Source organism: Engystomops pustulosus, chromosome 11 (assembly GCF_040894005.1).
Source record: "Engystomops pustulosus chromosome 11, aEngPut4.maternal, whole genome shotgun sequence".
Classification (NCBI taxonomy): Eukaryota; Metazoa; Chordata; class Amphibia; order Anura; family Leptodactylidae; genus Engystomops; species Engystomops pustulosus.
In genome coordinates, this window is record NC_092421.1 from 38,914,931 (window position 1) to 38,936,686 (window position 21,756).

The following is a 21,756-nucleotide window of genomic DNA, read 5'->3' on the forward strand; positions in this document are numbered from 1 at the left end:
TTTTTTTTTTTGGGGGGGGGGGGGAGGGATGCTATCATTCTCTATCATGCTCATTTTCACTGTCCCATCTTGTTCTACTCATTTTCTATGATTTTCATTTTAATCCCAGGGTCAACATCTGCAAAAAGTTTGTATGCGCTCACCGTGTTTACATGGGTTACCACCTGGTCCTCCGGTTTCCTCCCATACTCCAAAACATACTGCTAGATTGATTAAATTGTGAGCCCCTTTGGGGACCGATTTGGCAATCTCTGTGCAGCACTGCGTAATCTTTGTGTGCTATATAAATAAAGGAATTATTAAAAAAGAATTATTAATCAAGGATATTGATTGAGTTAACCCAACCCAAGTGAAATAATTAGTTAAAAATCAATGGAAGGCATATCTAAGTGGCACCCGGTTTTCACTAGAGCCTGCCTCAAAGTGGGTTGGACTTGTTGCGGCTTGGTACCACCAGGTAGTTCCACAGGTGCAACTTGTCCGCGGTGGCAACCAAGGTTAGAGGTACAAAGTCGGCAGGCAATCTCATGGTCAGGAACAGGCAGGAGGTCAAGACAGGCAGCAAAGGTTTGGGGTCAGATAAGGAGCAGGAGGTCAGGGCTGGCAGCGGAGGCGAGGTCCGGGGGTCACAATGGGAGGTCAATACACAGCAACAGGTCACAGATAACAGCTTTCTCAAGGGCATATAGTCCATAGCCGGTAAGTATTTGCTGCATATTGCAGCAAAGGCTTACCGGTAACGCCCGCGATTAGTGCTAGTGGGTGCTTACCCACCGATCGCCGCCAGTAATGCTGCCAGCAGTTTCAAAAAGATGGCGGCACATGGACACCACCATCTTGCTACTGAACGTCGCTCCCCATGATGTCTCGGGGAGCGTCGGTCCGTTGCCATGACAGTCTCTGGTCTAACAAAGACCTGAGTCTGTCTCGTATTAGCACATTGTAATGAATGAGGAGGAAAATCTCCATATACTGCCATACTGTAGTATGGCAGTATATGATAGGATCGATCAGACAACCTAGGGTTAAAGTACCCAAGGTACTGAAAAATAGTAAAAGTAAAAAAAAAAAAGTTTAAAAAAAAATTATAATAAAAAAATAAAAATTCAAATTTCCCCCCTTTCCCTAGAATTGATATAAATATTAATAAACAGTAAAAATCATAAACACATTCGGTATCGCCGCATCTGAAGATGCCTGATATATCAAAATATAATAACGGTTTTTCACAGCGGAAAATAGAGCCCAAAGTCAAAAATGGCACTTTTTTTGCCATTTTTAAAAATTTTAAAGAAATCAATAATAAATTATCGAAAGGTCGAACAATCCTAAAAATTATAGCATTGAAAACACCATCAAAAGTCGCAAAAAATGACACCACAGCTCTGTACACTATACCTTGATACCTATACAAATTTGGTATCCCCATGATTGCAGCGACCCAAAGAATAAAGTAGACATGTCATTTGTGCCGCACAGTAAAAGCTGTAAAATCCAAGCCCAGAAGAAAATGCCTAAATGCATTTTTTCACCAATTTCACTGCATTTGGAATTGTTTTCCCGCTTCCAAGTACATTGCATGGAATATTCAATACTGTCACTCTGAAGTGCAGTTTGTTATGAAAAAAATAAGCCATGAAACAGCTCTTTATGTGGAAAACTAAAAAAGTTATAGATTTGTGAAAGGGTTGGGTGAAAAATGGAAGTGAAAAAACTAAAAAGGGCCAGGTTGTTAAAAGATCTCAGGAAGTGGCCAGAGCCAATCAGGCCCTTTAATTTTGCGAGTGCCAGAGTGCACGTGCCCTAGGGAGCGGGGACACGCTCACTGGGAAGCCAGGATGGGAGCATTAGTGTGGGGAGGAAGCGGCTGCAGCCATGGAGAGGGGAACGGTTGCACCCGACATGTGGGTCGCAGGAGCACCCATGACATTTATATATTACTCTGCTATGCCATGCTTGCATTATTGTGTTTTGAAATATCAGAAATTACATTATCCAGATATGTGTTAATGGCTATCCGAGACAGAAACCACATGTGATCCAGAGCATAAGCACTGGGAATGGGATTAAATTAATAAAATAACCCCCTCATTTATCAACACAAATAAGTGCTTCCTTTGGGTATGTCATATTTTTTGCCCTAATTTTAATAAGTTATAAGGTTTTGTCTAGAATATTATGACACAGAATGGGAACGCTTGGCAGCTAAAAATGTCCACGAATGGGAAAATAACTGGTTAAAGGATAGAAAACATGTTCATACTGGCACACAGTTACTGGTCACAGGGGGCAGTAACCTACCAATTATTTTTAATATATTTCTAAATTAGCTTGCAGATGGTTTGTGGAGTAAATATTCCCATATTTGCAGAAAAAAATAAATTGAGTAAAGTAATTGAATCAAAAGAGCAGAACACTATTTTGCATAACAATTTCAAAAAACAAAGCAGAACAGTTGGAAAGTGTATTATTGGTAAGAAATTGACAGCTGGAACCCTAATGATCATAAAAACATACCTTCAGAAAAATAGTGCAAAAGTCAAAAAAGATGGTTTTCCACTAAATTCCACCATCCCACAGACCAAATAGCATTGCTGCCACCCAGGTGCCACCAACAATTCCTCCCATTTAGGATGCAAAAGAGCAATCAGATAAAATTGAAGGGATGGTTATGAATGCACACAAACCATTCAGGTCCCAACGGTCAGTTTTAAGTAAAGTCATTTTAGGTAAATACTTTAGTACTAGCTTGGTAGAAGTAGATTGTTAATTCAGAGATGTTTTGCCCATCCTTTGGATTATCCATTCAGGAATATGCAGGCAGTTGAACCAGTCTGAAACTGTGTAGATTGCCTACAAAATGCTATAAAGCAAAAAGACTTTTTCGTGTTCTCTTTTTTTTCGATGGCTGCCATTGCGGTGGTGACATGTATTGTAATCAGAATATTATAATTTTGTTAGACCTCTTCATAACCACCCATCGTTATTATACATTGGGTGGTCGTGCAGGGAAGTATAAAAATGGACCACGGATGGAGACCTTTACATACGCAGCTGGTGTCAACTTACTTCTAAAATCAGCTTTTAAAATTACGCTAATGAGACAGAAGGTCTCTGGAAAGCATAAATCTGAGACCTTCTTTGCTGTAGTTTAAAGGTCTGTTAGCCTGTCTTCCCCTCTGCTCTCCCTGCCTCGGGATCCTATATGTTCACAGCAGCAGAAGTTTCAGCACACAGTAAGAAGGATGAATTGTCTTAAATGTGTAAGCTAGTGTATGAAGACTTCCTGGCTCATTAGCATAATTGTGAAAGTTTATTTGTCTGGCCGACAAAGGCTACTCCATTCCCCAGTGGCCTTTGCAGTCCCACCTCCTAGTATTTCGTCTTCATGCTTGTGGCTGCACACATGGACCAGCCGCGCCGCCTGCTTTCTAGCTACTGCACATGCTGCCATCCCGGGTCAAGCAAATAGGCGCACATGCACTCTGCACATGCTTGCGCTTCACTCAACCCAGCACAGGAGCATGCGCAGTAGCTCCATTGAAAAGTTAGAATCTTCCTGCCAGGTTTCCTTTGTGATACAACCCGAAATTAGAAATATAGCAATCAACTGATTTGATCACATTTTGTGAATGTAACCTATGAGACTGCTTGAAGGTGTAGCATGTTTTAATGTCTACTTTAAGCTACAGCACTTGAAGTAGTTGGGGTATAGGGTGTTGCCACTAATAAATACATGGTTTTCTGGTGCACAGCTTAATGTAAACAATATAAAGGTCACCAGAACCATCCATAGCAGCTGATCACTGCAGGTAAGGGCCATCTGCCAGCCACCACTATCTGCCTTTCCACCAGGAGCTAAAACCTGACCGGCTTCCAATAGTGAAAGTACAGATTTCATTTTGTATTCTGAAAGTATTTGTTTATGCTGGCGGCCAAGCGGCATTTAATAAACAATGAATACGAGCACATAGTTTCCTCATCAATCAAACCCTATAAAAAGCTCAGCCAGAGATTTAATCTCTCTTTTCTTTGAGCTGTCGTACCACAGCGCTTTTTTTTCACAAGATGTTTTTGTTCAAAACACATATACTCCATCCACGTCTTGTCATTAATTTGAAAAATTGCATGCATGGATCGCAATCCCTGGGAAACATGAACAAATCTTACAAGTATTCTTTACAAGTAATTTTTCTCTTCACAAACTGAGGGTGATCATCTGTACAATCACTGTCAAGGGAGGAAGATGGAATTGAGAGCACAGCGTTTCATTTTGCATTTACTCTAAACTTCATAGAAACAAAGTTTTCCCCAATGTAGCCCAACAACTAATGATGCTTCTCCTTCCTGTAGCCCAGTTACATAAAATGCCCCTCCATTGTAGATTCCACTTGAGTGCCCCTCTTTCTTAAGCCCCCCACTTATGCACCATTTAATGTAGACCCCACTCACCCTTTTTTGTTGGCCACAAATTTATAATGCCTCCTTTAAGGTAGGTCAGCAATTCTGCTTCATTCATCTTTCAGGCACTGCCAAAAAGTTCTTGGCATTTTCCATCAGTCCTCTTCAGATGAAGGCTATTTGCAAATGATAATATTCTGGTAGATTTTTTGGAATCAACATTTTTATGTTGAAAGACATGAAATCTGCCATCAAAATCCATCATGATACACCAGGGACATTTACCGTATATACTCAAGTATAAGCAGGAGTTTTTTTCGTACAAAAAATGTGCTGAAAACCCATAACTCAAGCCTATGAAAAAAAAAACCTCTCTTCTCTCCAGCTCTGGCTCGGTCTTTGGGTCCCTGTGCGCTGTGATTTACACACCATGACGTCAGCAGCTTGCTGTCATCGGCACAAACTACGATGTCAGCAAGCAGCTGATGTCATGGTATATACAACAACAGTGCATGGGGACCCAGTGCCGAAGCACCCCCTGCGGGTGTTGTTGGAAAGGCAAGCTTTTATTATTTTCCAGGCTGGGCAAACTCGGGGCAGGGGGATGCTGGTTATATACTAGGGGTCGGCTACGTGCCAGGGGGGAAGGGGCCGGCTACGTGCCAGGGGGCAGGGGCCGGCTATATGCTAGTGAGCAGGGGCTGGCTATATATTCTAGGGAGCAGGAGCTGGCTATATATTCTAGGGAGCAGGAGCTGGCTATATGCTAGGGAGCAGGGGCTGGCTATATGCCAGGGGCATGTGTAGGCTGGCTAAATACTAGGGGGCATTTGCTGACTGGCTAAATACTGGGGGGTGGCATGTGCTGACTGGCTATATACAGGGGGCATGTGCTCGCTGGCTTTATACTGGGGGGCATGTGCTGGCTGGCTTTATATGGGGGGGCATGTGCTGGATGGCTATATACTGCCATGGCTAGGCTGCCATGAAATGGCACTAAAGGTATATACTACACCACAGTCTTAAGCAGATTATAGGGCAGTGATGGTGAACCTTTTAGAGGGCGAGTGCCCAAACTGCAACCCAAAACCTACATATTTTTTGCAAAGCACCAAAACAGCAATTCAAGCAGTAACTTATTGCAATCTTCTTGCTCCGTGCTGTACCACAGTTTTCAATGGCCCTAAGGACACCAATATCTTTGTCAGAAGGAGAGGAAATTTGGGTTGTCACTAAAGCTTCCCATGACAGTCCCCTGAGTAGGAAGATTCAAGGGGTCGCACAGAAGGAGCTCCAATGATAACCTGACCCTGTCCACAACCCCTCTCTCTTCCTGCAGTCTCAGGTATACCACGATGCTCCACATTAAAATAATTCTAAGCATGGCAAGTCCTGAAACTGCAGGTCGATCCCTGTCTGGTGAATTCTGCCATTGTACAACAGCCTGGCACCCGTGCCACAGGTTCGCCACCACTGAAATTCTACACCCTCACCGCACAGAGGCTGAAGCCTTTTAGTATATATGAGATGTGAGGCGTAGCGGGTTGCACCGGCTCTTCATAAATTCCCACCTGTACTACACAGAGGGCACATGTGGGTCACCTCTTGGGCATTGACGATTTACATTATACTGTGAACTAGACAAAAAAACAACTGAATGTAGTTGAAGCAGTCCCAAGCAGATTTTATATTCCTACAAAGATAAAATAAAATGTTCTTTAATTAATTTGCTGTTGCTATGAATGAATTTTGACACGAAGCATTGGGAACATCAAAGAAGATAAGCATTTTAGTATTACTCCTAAAAATGAGAATTGTAAATTCATCTTAGTTTTGAATGTCATAAGCTCATATATTTTGGCATGTTAGGATATCTGGAAACATGAGCTGTGAAGTTAAAAAGAGGTCTCTCTGTATCAGTAAGGATGGTCACTCTAAAGCCCGATATTTTCCATTATTCCTTAGGAAGTGTGGTGGCGTTTATATGTAGCATTGTGCTGGCCTCTAGTGGTATAAAGAATGAGTTAAAAATCCAGGACTAAAACAAACCCCGGGATCTAGTACTTGAAGGATTAGTTTCCTAACATCATTTAAAGTATAATAATTACAGTACTGTGAAAGAGATGCTGAAAATGTGAAGAATATTTTCAAGAATAGAAAAGTGTTAACCCCTACGGGACTCAGCCTCTTTTGGCCTCAAAGACGCTATAAGATATCCAGGGGATTTTGAGATTGTTTTCTCGTGACACATTGTACTTCAAATTAGTTTAAAAATTTGGATGAAATCTTTTGCGTTTAGTTATGAAAAAAACACAAAATTTGGAAAAAATTCTTCATTTTCAACGTTCTCTGCTTTTGAAGCAGATAGTCCTAGAACCCAAATAAATTCATAACATACATTTCCCAAATCAATACCAATTATCCAGAAAATGTGTGGAACGCAAGGACTGCTATGAACACCAACTATATGTACCTATATACAGGCCTTATACAACAAAGTACACAAAATAAATGTATAAATACCATAATATGGAAAACACAAAATTTTTATTGAACAAAATAATAATACACATATGATCACTGCAATAAAAACAACCCATAAAATCAATCCCTGGTGGACTAAAGGTACACCGCCATTCCTGTACAATCACATTGTAAACCACAGTCAGTCAATTCATTACAGGTGTAAACATAAGGTTTCAATGTAACACACAAGTCAATCGATATAATATATTACAAGTGTAAACAAGGGGTTTATAATGTAAACCTAATCTAAATAACATGGAACCTGGTAGGAGGTCATATAAACCAAACAAGACAAAATAAAGTGCATCGTGCAAAATAGCTATATATACCAACCAGGCTGCATATTGAACAGGAGATGTGGCGCTGTACCAGACAACCCCGACGCACGTTTCGCCGTCGCTTCCTCAGGGGGTAATGAATGTCTGCTTTATGTTGGCATGGTTTTTTAAGATTCCACATATTTTACTAGAATGTTATGAGGCTCAGAATTTAGGTATTATTTTTCACATTTTTTGTAAAATCACCAGAACCCGTATTTAGATGGACCTGCTCAACTTCTAATTGACGGAGAGGACTAAATAAGAGCGAGACTCATAAATTACCCCATTATGGAAACTACACCCCTCAACGTATGAAAAACCACTTTTAAGAAGTTTGTTAACCCTTTAGGTGTTTTACAGGGGTTAAAATAAAATGGAGGTGCAGTTTGCAAATTGTAATATTTTTTCACAATACACTCATTTTGGGTGGAAAATTAAACATTTACAATGGATTAAATAAAAAAAAGGCTCCACAACGTTTGATAGCCAATTTCTCCCAGGTACACGGATACCCCATATGTGGTGGTTACCTGCTGTATGGGCACACGGCCGGGCATAGAAGGGAAGGAGGCACCATCCATATCAGATTTGGTATGTCACATTGTACAGGCTATAATTTTTTTTCTTTTTTTAATGTGGACCTATAGGGGCTTATTTCTTTTGCCACATGAGATGCACTTTTCTGGTAGGTAATTTTGGGGCATCTATAGTTAATTGGTGAGATTTTATTAACTCTTTGTTGGTGGAGTAAATGAAAATCAGCAGTTTTTAGGAAAATTTTTGGCCGTTTACCATACCATAAAAATAGTATATTATTTTTATTCTATGGTTCGCCACAATTACGAAAAGACCTCATTTATATAGATTTTTTTTATTTTTTCCCATTTTTACTGAATAAAAAGTAATTTGGCAAAAATGTTGTTAATTTTAGCATCACTGTCTTTCATATGCATAACTTTTTTAATATTTGCCTCACAAATCTGTTTAAGAGCTTATTTTTTGCGAGAAGGATTGTTCTTTTTAGTGGTCTTATTTTAGAGTGCATAACATTTCTTAGATCACTTTTTAGAGCATTTTTTATAGGGTATTAATTGAAAATTATCTTTTTTGGAGCTTTTTTGTTTTTTTGGTTTTTTTTTTACAGGGTTCACTTTGCGGTTCTAATAATGATTTCATTTTATTATGCAGATTGTTACGGACGCAGGGATACCAAATATGTGGGGGGTTTGTGTATTTTATTCAATTGTACTGAACAAAAAGTAATTTGGAGAAAATCTTGTTCATTTTTGCATTACCATCTTATCATATGCATAACTTTTTTATTTTTCGGCTGACAAATCTGGTTAAGGGCTTATTTTTTGCAAGAAGAGTTGTTCTTTTGAGTGGGCTTATTTTAGAGTGCAAAACATTTTTAAATCACTTTTTAGAGCAGTTTTTATAGGGTATTAATTAAAAATGATCTTTTTTCGGAACGTTTTTGCGTTTTTTATTTCTCTGGCGATTACCGTGCGGGTCCTAACGATTCTGTTTTATTATACAGATTGTTACGGCCGCGGCAATACCAAATATGCGGGTTTTTTGTGTTTTTTATACTTTATTAAGTGTTTTTATGGGCAAGTGACATTTTATATTTTAATGTATTTATTTTTTATTTATTCAAATGTCTAGTGTTCAGTGTTTTTCACTTTTTTTTTACTTATACATACTTGACCAACGATGCTCTGATCACTGGTTCAAGTTCAATACACTGCTCTACAATACTATTTTACTGTAGAGCAGTGTAATCTGTCTGGCATACTTGCGCATGATCAGACAGTTTGCAGTCAGACCCAGAAGGGGTTTGACTGCCAGGGAGACCGGGCAGCTCCGGGGCACATGCCAGTCCTCGGAGCTGCCCAGAAGTGGATAGGATCCCCCGGTAAGCAGCGCAGGGGATCCCATCCATAGCGCAAACACCCTTAAGGGGTTAACACCCGCAATCGGAGTCGTTAGCACAGGCTGTCAGCAGTGATAGACAGCTGACAGCCGCTGCTTCTGGTGCCGGCTCCGTTCATGAGCCGGTGCCAGAAGCAGGGCATCATACTACGTCCCGGTGCACTCAGCATGTAGCCGTAGGGACGTAGTATAACGTTGTGGTGCGCCTAGGGGTTAATAGTGTAAATATGTAAATTGAATCATTCTAGAGTATCTGCACCATTTGCCTGCAGCACAGAATCCAATCTTCACTTGCAGACAGTTTTTGAAGGAACTTGGCAAGAAGGTTGTTCCAAACATCTTGGAGAAGTAGAACCATTTGTCTCTCCTCGTTACCCCAGACAGACCTGATGTTATGAGCACCGGCTCACGAACGGACTGGAACCAGAAGCAGCGGCTGTCAGCTGTCTATTACAGATGACAGCTTGCGCTAACTACCGCAATCAGAGCCGGAGTCAAGCAGGGATAGGGATCCCCCTATTCAGGTTTCTGCCCTATCAACTGTCGATGGTATCAGAGCATCGCTGGTTCAAGTTCAAGTAAAAAAAAGTTAAAAACACGAAAGTTAACACATTAGAATAAATAAAAAATAAATACATAAAAAATATAATCCCCTAAAATGTCAATTTCTCATAAAAACACTTAATAAAGTATAAAAAACAAAAACATACTTGGTATTGCTGCATTATAATTGTTGCAAGATAATTTTTAAATTAATACCTTTTTAAAAATGCTCTAAAAAGTGATTAATGTTACGTACTCTCAATTGAGACCACTAAAAATAACTCTTCTCGCAAAAAATACGCCCCTATGTCCGTGACAATCTGCATAATAAAATAGAATCATTATTGGACCCACAAAGTGAACCCTGTAAATAACAATCTCAAAAAACTCTCCTAAAAAAGATGATTTTTATTTAATACCCTTTAAAAAAATGCTTTAAAAAGTGATTTTAAAAAGCTATGAACTCTAAAATAAGACCACTAAAAAGAAAAATCCTTCTCACAAAAAATAAGCCCTAAACCAGATTTGTAAGCCAAAAAATAAAAAAGATATGCATAGGAAAGTCGGTGATGCTAAAAATTAACATTTTCGCCAAATTACTTTTTATTCAGTAAAAATGGGGAAAAAAATTAAACTATATGAATGAGGTCTTTTCATAATCATGGAGACCCATATAATAAAAATAATATACTATATTTACAGTATGGTAAACGGCAAAAAAAAAAAAAATGTTCCTTAAAATTGGCTATAGATGCCCCAAAATGATGTACTAGAAAAGTGCATCTCATATGGCAAAAAAATAAGCCCCTATGGCTCCACAATAAAAAAACTGAAATTATTGCCTGTACAATCTGACATAGCAAATCTGATCTACATGGCGCCTCCTTCCCTTCTGTGCCCAGCCGTGCGCCCATACAGCTGTTTACCACCACACATAGGGTATCAGTGTACTCAGGAGAAATTGGGTATCAAACTCTGTGGTGATTTTCCCGAAAATTTGAAAGATGGCACCCAAATTCTGAGCCTCATAACATTCTAGTAAAAAATATGCGGAATCTTAAAAAACCATGCCAACATAAAGCAGACATTTGGGAAATGTAAGTTATGAATTTATTTGGATGCAATGACTATCTGCATCTAAAGTAGAGAATTTAGAACTTTGAAAATAAAGAATTTTTCAAAATTTTTGCCAAATTTAGTTTTTTTTCATAACTAAACACAAAAGATATCATCCAAATGTTTAAACTAATTTGAAGTACAATGTGTCACAAGAAAACAATCTCAAAATCCCCTGGATATCTTATATTGTTCCAAAGCTATAATGACACAGGGCGGATATGAAAAATGGGCCCGCGTCCTTTAGGCCAAAAGAGGCCAAGTCCCGTAGGGGTTAAACCATCACCAGAACTTTCTCTTCTCAATATAAGCTTGGAAGGAATGACTCATGATGATAAATATAATCCACATGTGTGTAATCAAGTCTCCGTATAAATACACCTGTCTGATAGTCTCAGAGTTCTGTTTAAAGCGCAAAGAGAGCATCATGAATATCAAGAAATACACTATGCTGGTCCATGATACTGTTGTGGAGAAGTTTAAAGCCGGATTTGGATACAAAGAGATTTCAGAAACTTTAAACATCCCAAGGAAATGAACCCTGTGCAAGCATCATATTGAAATGGGAGTATCAGACAACTGCAAATCTACCAAGACCTGGCCGCCCCTCTAAACTTTCATCAGAAGACTGATCAGAGATGCATCCAAGAAGCCCATGATCCTTCTGGATGAACTGCAGTTATCTACGGCTGAGGTGGGATTTTTCGGCCATAGTACAACAATCGGTCGTACACTGCACAAATCTGGGCTTTATGGTTCTCACTGGGGCACCCCCTTATTGTCCGTAGTATATGTCCCTGGGTAATGGATGGGGAGCCTGTGGTAGTATCCAGGGAACTGACGGAGACAAAGTTGTGCACAATAACTCACAGTTCTTTATTAGAACAACTGCAGGCAACAGGCCAAACGATCTTGTTACAGATTCCAGATTACAGGATGATTCCGGATTACTTGAGTGGTCATGGAGAGTGATCCTCAGGAGTTGGTTCACCAGCCTGGAAGTAGATGCAGGCTGGGATGTAGCTGTGTCCAGATATGGAAGCTGCAGCTTTGTCCCGTGTAGTTCTATGTGTAGCACTGAAGGTATGCTACACACTGTCTCTCTGGTCACTGACAGATCTGTGCTCTCTAGTGAGAGCTGGTGGTAAAGAGCTAAGAGCTAAAACAGACTATCTGCTAAGTAGAAGGGCCTGGGGCCTAAGAGAGCTTGCCTCTTCCTGTCCAGGGGTTTTGTTAAACCCTAGTCAGGTGGTGGCTCACTCTTCAATCACACTTCAGTTCACATGAAGGAATATAACTGTACAATAAATTTAGAAAACGTAACCCTTGCCTGTAGAGGCAGTATCTACAGCTGCCAATTACCTTAATTCACTGCATTACCCTAAAGGTAAGTTGATCAGACTCCCCTAGCGGGGTCCTACAGGTAGAGGGCCTTATTCGCAAGCACTCCCTTGCCTATACGTCAGCAGGGGTGTTGTTGTTTAAAGTTTGCCACTTGGATCGCAGTTGGGTCACAAAACTAGGGCATATCTATGCACTATTGTATACTGCGCAGATATTGTTATTGTGTTTTAAAGAGGAAAATTAGCAACCTGAACCTTCACCTCTATATGGCAATAAAGCCTGTTTGTTTGTCGGCCGGCCGGACCTCTGTTAGCTCAGGTGAAACATCTGTAGGTGTCAGTCTCCTATTTAGGTTCAGGGGTAGTGCAATGATGAATTTAGATAAGCTTCAGGGAGGTAATTCACAGGTAGTGTGTCGTTTGGGATTGGCCTATCCTCTTTGCTAGCATTCCCTTTTCCTTCATAGATCTGCTTTTTCAGTTTATGTATTGTAAATAATTTCTACTGTTAAATATTTTTAAAAAATAAAAAATAAAAAGAACTTCAATTTTTAAAAGCAACATTTTTTCAAACCTACCTACAACTCTTGCGAAGTATTTTTTAGGATATACTATTGGGGTAAATAAAAACATCATTACCCATATTAATTGTAAATGATGGAAAACTACAAATAGATAGAACCAGAAATTGTCGATATGAAAATATTTGTAAAAATATGCTCAAATTTTATTAGCAGCTAGTTATTGATGCAACTACTACACTTCAGAGGCATCACATTCATCAGGAATAGGGAAGCTTTGAGGAAGTGTCCACAGAGCATTGGACTCATGTGAACCCAAGGTTGATAGTTTCTAGAGATGAGCGAGCACTAAAATGCTCGGGTACTCGTTATTCGAGACAAACTTTTCCCGATGCTCGAGTGCTCGTCTCGAATAACGAGCCCCATTGAGGTCAATGGGAGACTCGAGCATATTTCAAGGGGACCAAGGATCTGCACAGGGAAGCTTGGCCAAACACCTGGGAACCTCAGAAAAGGATGGAAACACCACGGAAATGGACAGGAAACAGCAGGGGCAGCATGCATGGATGCCTCTGAGGCTGCTTAAATGCACCATTATGCCAAAATTATGGGCAACAGCATGGCCATGACAGAGTGACAGAATGAAGCTAGATAACATCTAAAACATCCAATAATTGACCCTGACACTATAGGGGACGGCATGCAGAGGCAGCGGCAGCAGCGGCAGGCTAGAGAGTGGCATGGCGACATACCCTAAATGGACTCAGGCTTCAAACCAATGGGTGGCAGAGAGGAACCAAAGGAGGTGAGCAAGAAGCGCTCAAATAATACCGGTACATGATAAAAGTTTGCCAGTATATTTTGTGGATTACATGAAAACAACCCAAATTTCTGCCTGACACAGCTCGTTTGATAAGGGGACCATGTATGGAGGCAGTGATCTAGTAGTAGATTAAAGGTGCTGCAGTTAAAACTATGTTAGTTGGATCTTGAGATGGAACTGGCGCTCCGCTGCCAGGCGAGCTTTCGCCAATCCAAGCCCCTGTCTCTTGGCTACTCCCCAAACAGCACTTCTAAGAACCTTTTGTATAAGATCAAGTGTAGTAGCGTTCTTATAAGTTTAGGATATGGCGGGTGAGGGGAATGTAAACAGATGCGCAAGAAGCGCTGAAATAATATTGGTTAATGATAAAAGTTTGCCAGTATATTTTGTGGATTACACAGCAGGGTGGCGACAAAGTTAACAAGTTTGTTGTGGAAGCCATGAAAACAACCCAAAATTCTGCCTGACACAGCTCGTTTGATAAGGGGACCATGTATGCCTACAGTTCATGCCAGTCGCAGCACTGGCTGCCAGACTCCTTTCGAATACAGTTTAAAATAATAACCCTCATCCATAAAGCTCTGTATAATGCTGCACCCCCCTACCTCTCCTCTCTTATCTCAGTCTATCGCCCAACCCGTGCTCTTAGATCCGCCAGTGATCTTAGATTAACCTCTACCCTAGTGCGGACCTCCCACTCGCGTCTCCAAGACTTCTCTAGAGCTGCACCAATTCTATGGAATGCTCTGCCCCGGACTATCAGACTAATACCTAACCTCCAAAGTTTCAAACGTGCTCTTAAAACCCATTTCTTTAGGCAAGCCTATAACACTCATTAACTGCATGAAGTTTTAACTCTTCTACTAACCCGTCCTGTGTCGTCCTCCCATCTGTTATCCAGCAACCAACAGGCACCAGACTTCTCTGCAGTCCCATTCACCCTGGACCTGGTATATAAGATGACGGCTGAGTGGTTCAAGCGACAGCAATTCCATTTATTATATTTTGTTCTATTCCCTAAGAAGAATGGCTTGACCATTAAATATTCTTTTACCTCGTGTTACCCCATCATCTTCATAAACCATAAGCTCTGGCGAGCAGGGACCTCACTCCTGTTGTTTCATACAAATGTTGTGCTCTGTTACATTACATTTGTATTTGTTTCCTATGATTTGTAAAGCGCTACGGAAAATGATGGCGCTATATAAATAAAGATTATTATTATTATTATTATGGAGGCAGTGAACTAGTAGTAGATTAAAGGTGCTGCAGTTAAAACTATGTTAGTTGGATCTTGGGATGGAGCTGGCGCTCCACTTTCAGGCGAGCTTTTGCCAATCCAAGCCCCTGTCTCTAGGCTACTCCCCAAACAGCACTTCTAAGAACCTTTTGTATAAGATCAAGTGTATTAGCGTTCTTATAAGTTTGGGATATGGCGGGTGAGGGGAATGTAAACAGATGCGCAAGAAGCGCTGAAATAATATCGGTAAATGATAAAAGTTTGCCAGTATATTTTGTGGATTACACAGCAGGGTGGCGACAAAGTTAACAAGTTTGATGTGGAATGCCCTGTAATAGCTCTTGGGCGGTGTGCCTTTTATCGCCTAGGCTCAGCAGTTTGAGCACCGCCTGCTGTCGCTTAGCGACGGCACTGCTGCTGTGCCTAGAGCTAATCGACTGGTGGCGCCATGCCCACGGATGGTAATTCGGAGGAGGAGGAGGTGGAGGAGGGGTGGGAGGAGGAGGAGGTATAGTAGGCCTTTGAGACCTGGACCGAGGTAGGCCCCGCAATCCTCTGCGTCGGCAGTATATGACCAGCCCCATGGTCAGACTCGTGTCCCAGCCTCCACCAAGTTAAGTGTAGTAGCGTTCTTATAAGTTTGGGATATGGCGGGTGAGGGGAATGTAAACAGATGGCCAAGAAGCGCTGAAATAATATCCGTAAATGGTAAAAGTTTGCCAGTATATTTTGTGGATTACACAGCAGGGTGGCGACAAAGTTAACAACTTTGATGTGGAATCCATGAAAACAACCCAAATTTCTGCTTGACACACCTCGTTTGATAAGGGGACGATGTATGGAGGCAGCTATATGGACGACTTTTGGAGGTAGCAATGGAGACAACGTGTGGAGGCTGCTATGGAGACAATTTAATTTGGATAGTGCCTGTATGTGGCAGTCCCAAAAATTGTTTAAAACAGAGGACCGGGTAGGTGGCCCTCCAGAAAAATTAAATGCATAAAGTACTATAGCTAGAGCCAGTGGGCCCTGTCAAAAAATAGCCAGTTTCCTCTGCTTTAGTGTACAAAGAGGAGGAGAAGGAGGAAAATGAGGAGGAGGAGTGCATAAATTATTCAGGTTGAGCTTCCTTCACCTGGTGGAGATTGGAAATTATGAGAAATCCAGGCTTTATTCATCTTAATAATCGTCAGCCTGTCAGCGCTGTCAGTCGACAGGCATGTACGCTTATCGGTGATGATGCCACCAGCTGCACTGAAAACCCGCTCGGACAACACGCTAGCGGCAGGGCAGGCAAGAACCTCCAAGGCGTACAGCGCCAGTTCGTGCCACATGTCCAGCTTTGAAACCCAGTAGTTGTAGGGAGCTGTGTGATCATTTAGGACGATGGTATGGTCAGCTACGTACTCCCTCACCATCTTTCTGTAAAGATCAGCCCTACTCTGCCGAGACTGGGGACAGGTGACAGTGTCTTGCTGGGGTGACATAAAGCTGGCAAAAGCCTTGTAAAGCGTACCCTTGCCAGTGCTGGACAAGCTGCCTGCTCGCCTACTCTCCCTCGCTACTTGTCCCGCAGAACTACGCACTCTGCCGCTAGCGCTGTCAGAAGGGAAATAGTGTTTCAGCTTGTGCACCAGGGCCTGCTGGTATTCATGCATTCTCACACTCCTTTCCTCTCCAGGGATGAGAGTGGAAAGATTTTGCTTGTAGCGTGGGTCCAGGAAAGTGAATACCCAGTAATCGGTGCTGGAATAAATTCTTTGAACGCGAGGGTCACGGGATAGGCAGCCTAGCATGAAATCTGCCATATGCGCCAGAGTACCAACGCGCAAGAATTCACTCCCCTCACTGGCCTGACTGTCCATTTCCTCCTCCTCCAACTCCTCCAACTCCTCTTCTTCTGCCCATACACGCTGAACAATGAAGGACTGAACAATGGTCCCCTCTTGTGTCTCGCCAACATTCTCCTCCTCTTCCTCCTCCACCTCAACCTCCTCTGATATGCGCTGAAAAACAGACCTAAGGGTGCTTTGGCTATCAACAAGGGAATCTTCTTCCCCAGTCTCTTGTGACGAGCGCAAAGCTTCCGACTTCATGCTGATCAGAGAGTTTTTCAACAGGCCAAGCAGCGGGATGGTGAGGCTGATGATGGCGGCATCGCCACTGACCATCTGTGTTGACTCCTCGAAGTTACTCAGCACCTGACAGATATCAGACATCCACGTCCACTCCTCATTGTAGACTTGAGGAAGCTGACTGACCTGACTACCAGTTCTGGTGGAAGTTGACATCTGGCAGTCTACAATCGCTCTGCGCTGCTGGTAAACTCTGGATAACATGGTTAATGTTGAATTCCACCTCGTGGGCACGTCGCACAACAGTCGGTGAGCGGGCAGTTGGAGGCGGCGCTGCGCTGCCCTGAGAGTGGCAGCATCTGTGCTGGACTTCCAGAAATGCGCACAGATGCGGCGCACCTTTGTGAGCAAATCAGACAGATTGGGGTATGTCTTGAGGAAACGCTGAACTATCAGATTTAACACATGGGCCAGGCATGGCACATGTGTCAGTCTGCCGAGTTGCAGAGCCGCCACCAGGTTACGGCCGTTGTCACACACAACCATGCCTGGCTTCAGGTTCAGCGGTGCCAGCCACAGATCAGTCTGCACCGTGATGCCCTGTAATAGTTCTTGGGCGGTGTGCCTTTTATCGCCTAGGCTCAGCAGTTTGAGCACCGCCTGCTGTTGCTTAGCGACGGCACTGCTGCTGTGCCTAGAGCTGGCGCCATGCCCACGGATGGTAGTTCGGAGGAGGAGGGGGAGGAGGGGTGGGAGGAGGAGGAGGCATAGTATGCCTGAAAGACCTGGACCGAGGTAGGCCCCGCAATCCTCGGCGTCGGCAGTATATGACCAGCCGCAGTGTCAGACTCGGTCCCAGCCTCCACTAAGTTAACCCAATGTGCCGTCAGCGATATATAGTGGCCCTGCCCGGCAGCACTCGTCCACGTGTCCGTGGTCAGGTGGACCTTGTCAGAAACGGCGTTGGTCAGGGCACGGATGATGTTGTCTGACACGTGCTGGTGCAGGGCTGGGACGGCACATCGGGAAAAGTAGTGGCGGCTGGGGACCGAATACCGAGGGGCGGCCGCCGCCATGAGGTTGCGAAAGGCCTCGGTCTCTACTACACTACCCTTTTGTTATGTTCTATTTTTAAAAAAATGACTTCAATAAATTTTTGCATTTTTATTACAATTTATGCTCATCTCCTTTTTCTATTGGTGTTCTCGGTCTCTACTAGCCTATAGTGCAGCATCTCCAGGCTAAGCAATCTGGAGATGTGGACATTAAGGGCTTGGGCGTGCGGGTGGGTTGCACTATATTTCCGTTTCCGCTCCAGCGTCTGGGGTATGGAGAGCTGAACGCTGGTGGATGCTGTGGAGGATCGTGGAGGCGACGATGGGGTTTTTGTGCCAGGGTCCTTGGCAGGGGGCTGACTATCAGCTGACACAGGGGAAGGAGCAGTGGTGTGCACGGCCGGAGGTGAACGGGCTTGGTGCCACTGATTGGGGTGTTTAGCATTCATATGCCTGCGCATACTGGTGGTAGTTAAGCTAGTAGTGGTGGAACCCCTGCTGATCCTGGTTTGGCAAAGGTTGCACACCACAGTCCGTCGGTCATCCGGTGTTTCCTTAAAGAACCTCCAGACTTCTGAAAATCTAGCCCTCGCCACGGGAGCTTGACTACGGGCAACATTTGGCGCTGATGCACCTGCTCTGGCCCTGCCTCTCCGTCTGGCCCCACCACTGCCTCTTCCAACCTGTTCTGGTCGAGGACTCTCCTCCGTCTCAGAAGCAGTGTGTTCACCCGGCCTATCAACCCAGCTTGGGTCTGTCACCTCATAATCCTCCGATCCCTCAGTCTGCTCCCCCCTCGGACTTCCTGCCCTGACAACAACTTCACCACTGTCTGACAACCGTGTCTCCTCATCATCGGACACCTCTTTACACACTTCTTCCACTACGTCAAGAAGGTCATCATCACCCACAGACTGCGACTGGTGGAAAACCTGGGCATCGGAAAATTGCTCAGCAGCAACGGGACAAGTGGTTTGTGACTGTGGGAAGGGTCCAGAAAACAGTTCCTCAGAGTATGCCGGTTCAAATGCCAAATTTTCCTGGGAGGGGGCAGACTGGGGGGGGGGGGGAGGCTGAGGTGCAGGAGCTGGAGGAGTGCCGATTTCGGTGACATGGGTGGACTGCGTGGAAGACTGACTGGTGGACAAATTGCTCGAAGCATTGTCGGCAATCCACGACATCACCTGTTCGCACTGTTCTGGCCTCAACAGTACTCTACCAGGAGTTCCAGTAACTTCAGACATGAACCTAGGGAGTGTAGCTCTGCGGCGTTCCCCTGCTCACTCATCAGCAGGTGGTGTCTCACCCCGCCAAGGACCACGGCCTCTGACCCCTGCAGTAGTTGGACGCCCACGTCCCCGCCCTCGTCCTCTACCCCTAGCCCTCGGGTTAAACATTTTGAAAATGAAAGTTACAACTTCAATTTTTTTTTTAACTTTTTTTTGTGTTTTTTGTGTTTTTTTTTTTTGTGTTTTTTAGTTTTTAAAACCAAACGATGCTATCCTATTGCTATCGCTATTTTCTAGCCAAGTATGAAAGCACACTGCTATGCCAGATGAGATGACGCTGAGTTATGAAAAAATAAACGTAAAATAAAAAGGAAATGGCAGACTGTGCCTAATTGAAATCCAACCCCTAATAAATTTTCCCACTTCGGTCTTTGCGATGGATATGTGCGTCACTAAGCGCTAAACACAACGGTCGCAAGTCTCACTACAAATTCCTCACAATATGGTAGTAGATGCACTGCAGCAAGGACAGCCACCAGCAGATCAACCAGAAATAAAATATATATAACACTATTGTAGGCGTAAGTAAGCCGTTTGGATTCTCCTTTGGCTATTTTCTAGCCAAGTATGAAAGCACACTGCTATACCAGATGAGATGACGCTGAGTTATGAAAAAATAAACGTAAAATAAAAAGTAACTGGCAGACTGTGCCTAATTGAAATCAAACCCCTAATAAATGTTCCCACTTTGGTGTTTGAGGTGGATATGTGTGTCACTAAGAGCTAAACACAACGGTAGCAAGTCCCCCTGCAAATTCCTCACAATATAGTACTAGCTGCAAATAAAAAAAAAAAAAAAAGTATAACGTTATTGTAGCCCTAAGAAGGGCTGTTGGGTTCTTGTAGAATCACTCCTGCCTAACACTATTCTAATAGAACAGCCTAACGCTTTCCCTGACCAGCAGCAGCTCTCTCCCTAGCGGCATCCAGACACAGAATGATCCGAGCAGCGCGGGCAGCGGCTAGTCTATCCCAGGGTCACCTGATCTGGCCAGCCAACCACTGCTATCGACGTGTAAGGGTACCACGTCATGCTGGGTGGAGTGCAGAGTCTCCTGGCTTGTGATTGGCTCTGTTTCTGGCCGCCAAAAAGCAAAACGGCGGGAGCTGCCATTTTCTCGAGCGGGCAAAGTATTCGTCCGAGCAACGAGCAGTTTCGAGTACGCTAATGCTCGAACGAGCATCAAGCTCGGACGAGTATGTTCGCTCATCTCTAATAGTTTCCTTAGAATTAAAGGACATGGATGAAGGATTATAAAGCAAGCACACTGACATACTAGTGTGTGCCCCTCTGGCAGAATCTGTTATTTAACCTTCTTATGCCTTTGTTTTTAAGAAATGAAGGTTTTAAAAACTATGCAAATGAGCCTGAGGGGCTCCAGGCTCCATTGACAGCTATGTAGCGCGCTGCCCCCAGGCTTTTCCTTTTCTTAAAAACAAGGTCCCAAGAAGCTTAAGGAAGAGCAGAACACCAGTATGTAAATGTTCTTGGTCTACGAAAACTGAGCTGTGATTGGTTGCCATGGGCAACTGGTACAGTTCTGCCCTTAGACACTTCTGTTATAAATCTCTTCTTAGTGCTAACCTAGTCTGCAACCAATGAAGAGAATTGGATCATTTAAACTGGACAGTCAAGGTTTCTCACATACTTTGTAAAATATCTTTCCTATCTTGTAAAGTCGCAACATATTGTAAGCATAAACATATAAACACCTTCGCTACTCAGTAGGAGAAAGTGAAGAAAAGCAGTCTCACCCAACCTTCGGATCGTCTGGGCTGTACACACTCTGTGGAGGTCTTCTGGTGCACGGAAAGGTTAATTTGCAGCCGTGTAGCACATGCAGGAAGAAATAGTGGTAGACCGGGACAGCATGAAGGACATCACATGGATACGATGCCACAATTCTTTCTTTTATTAGTTAAAACGTCATAAACACAGAGAAACAGATGGGTTAACGCGTTTCGACGGAGACCGTCTTAATCATAACCTGCCTAACATCACAACTCGGCCACCTTTTAAATTAATCAGCTGAGTGGTGAAGGGGAGGGAACTCCCTCCTAACCTGACGTCACTCGGTCCGAGTCGCGCCTCCGAAGTCACATGATCAGACTCCTCCCCCTATGTCACATGATCGGGTGCGCGGCTCAGAACCGTGCAACGAAGGTAAATGAGTAATACAATTTAAAACACATGTATAGATATAAAATGTGCAAATATCTAGTGCTGTTGTTGTTTACAGCAACTATATTGATTAGACAGAAATAGAGATGTACTATGGGAACATACTGAAACATTATAACAGATCTCATATTAAACCTGCTTAACTTATTGCAATAATTCACAATGCATACAGAACATGCTAGAGAGCTATTAATACTTAGTGGAAAAGAGATTTAGGATGCAACGAGAATTCAAGCGCGATGTTATACAAAAATGGGATAAAATGGAATACAATATGATATTTGATATGATAAACACAGAGCAATCACTAATCAAACCTTATAGGAGAAGAGGATAAGGGAAAAAGGGGAAAAAACGAAAGGAGAGGAAAAAGGAAAAAAGGTTCAC

General features: G+C 43.0%; 1 protein-coding gene across 2 annotated transcripts in view; it reads right to left on the reverse strand.

The window, feature by feature from the left end:
* The window catches only part of GRID1 (glutamate ionotropic receptor delta type subunit 1), a 1,020,611-nt gene that overhangs the window by 918,131 nt on the left and 80,724 nt on the right, over positions 1 to 21,756 (reverse strand). The window contains exon 1 of one of the 2 annotated variants that reach the window (XM_072131336.1): positions 144 to 251. The exons of the other annotated variant lie outside the window; for it this stretch is intronic. The gene's annotated coding sequence lies outside the window, so the exon portion shown is untranslated. Of the gene's footprint in view, positions 1 to 143; positions 252 to 21,756 lie in introns of those variants that run through there. 2 annotated transcript variants of the gene reach the window in all.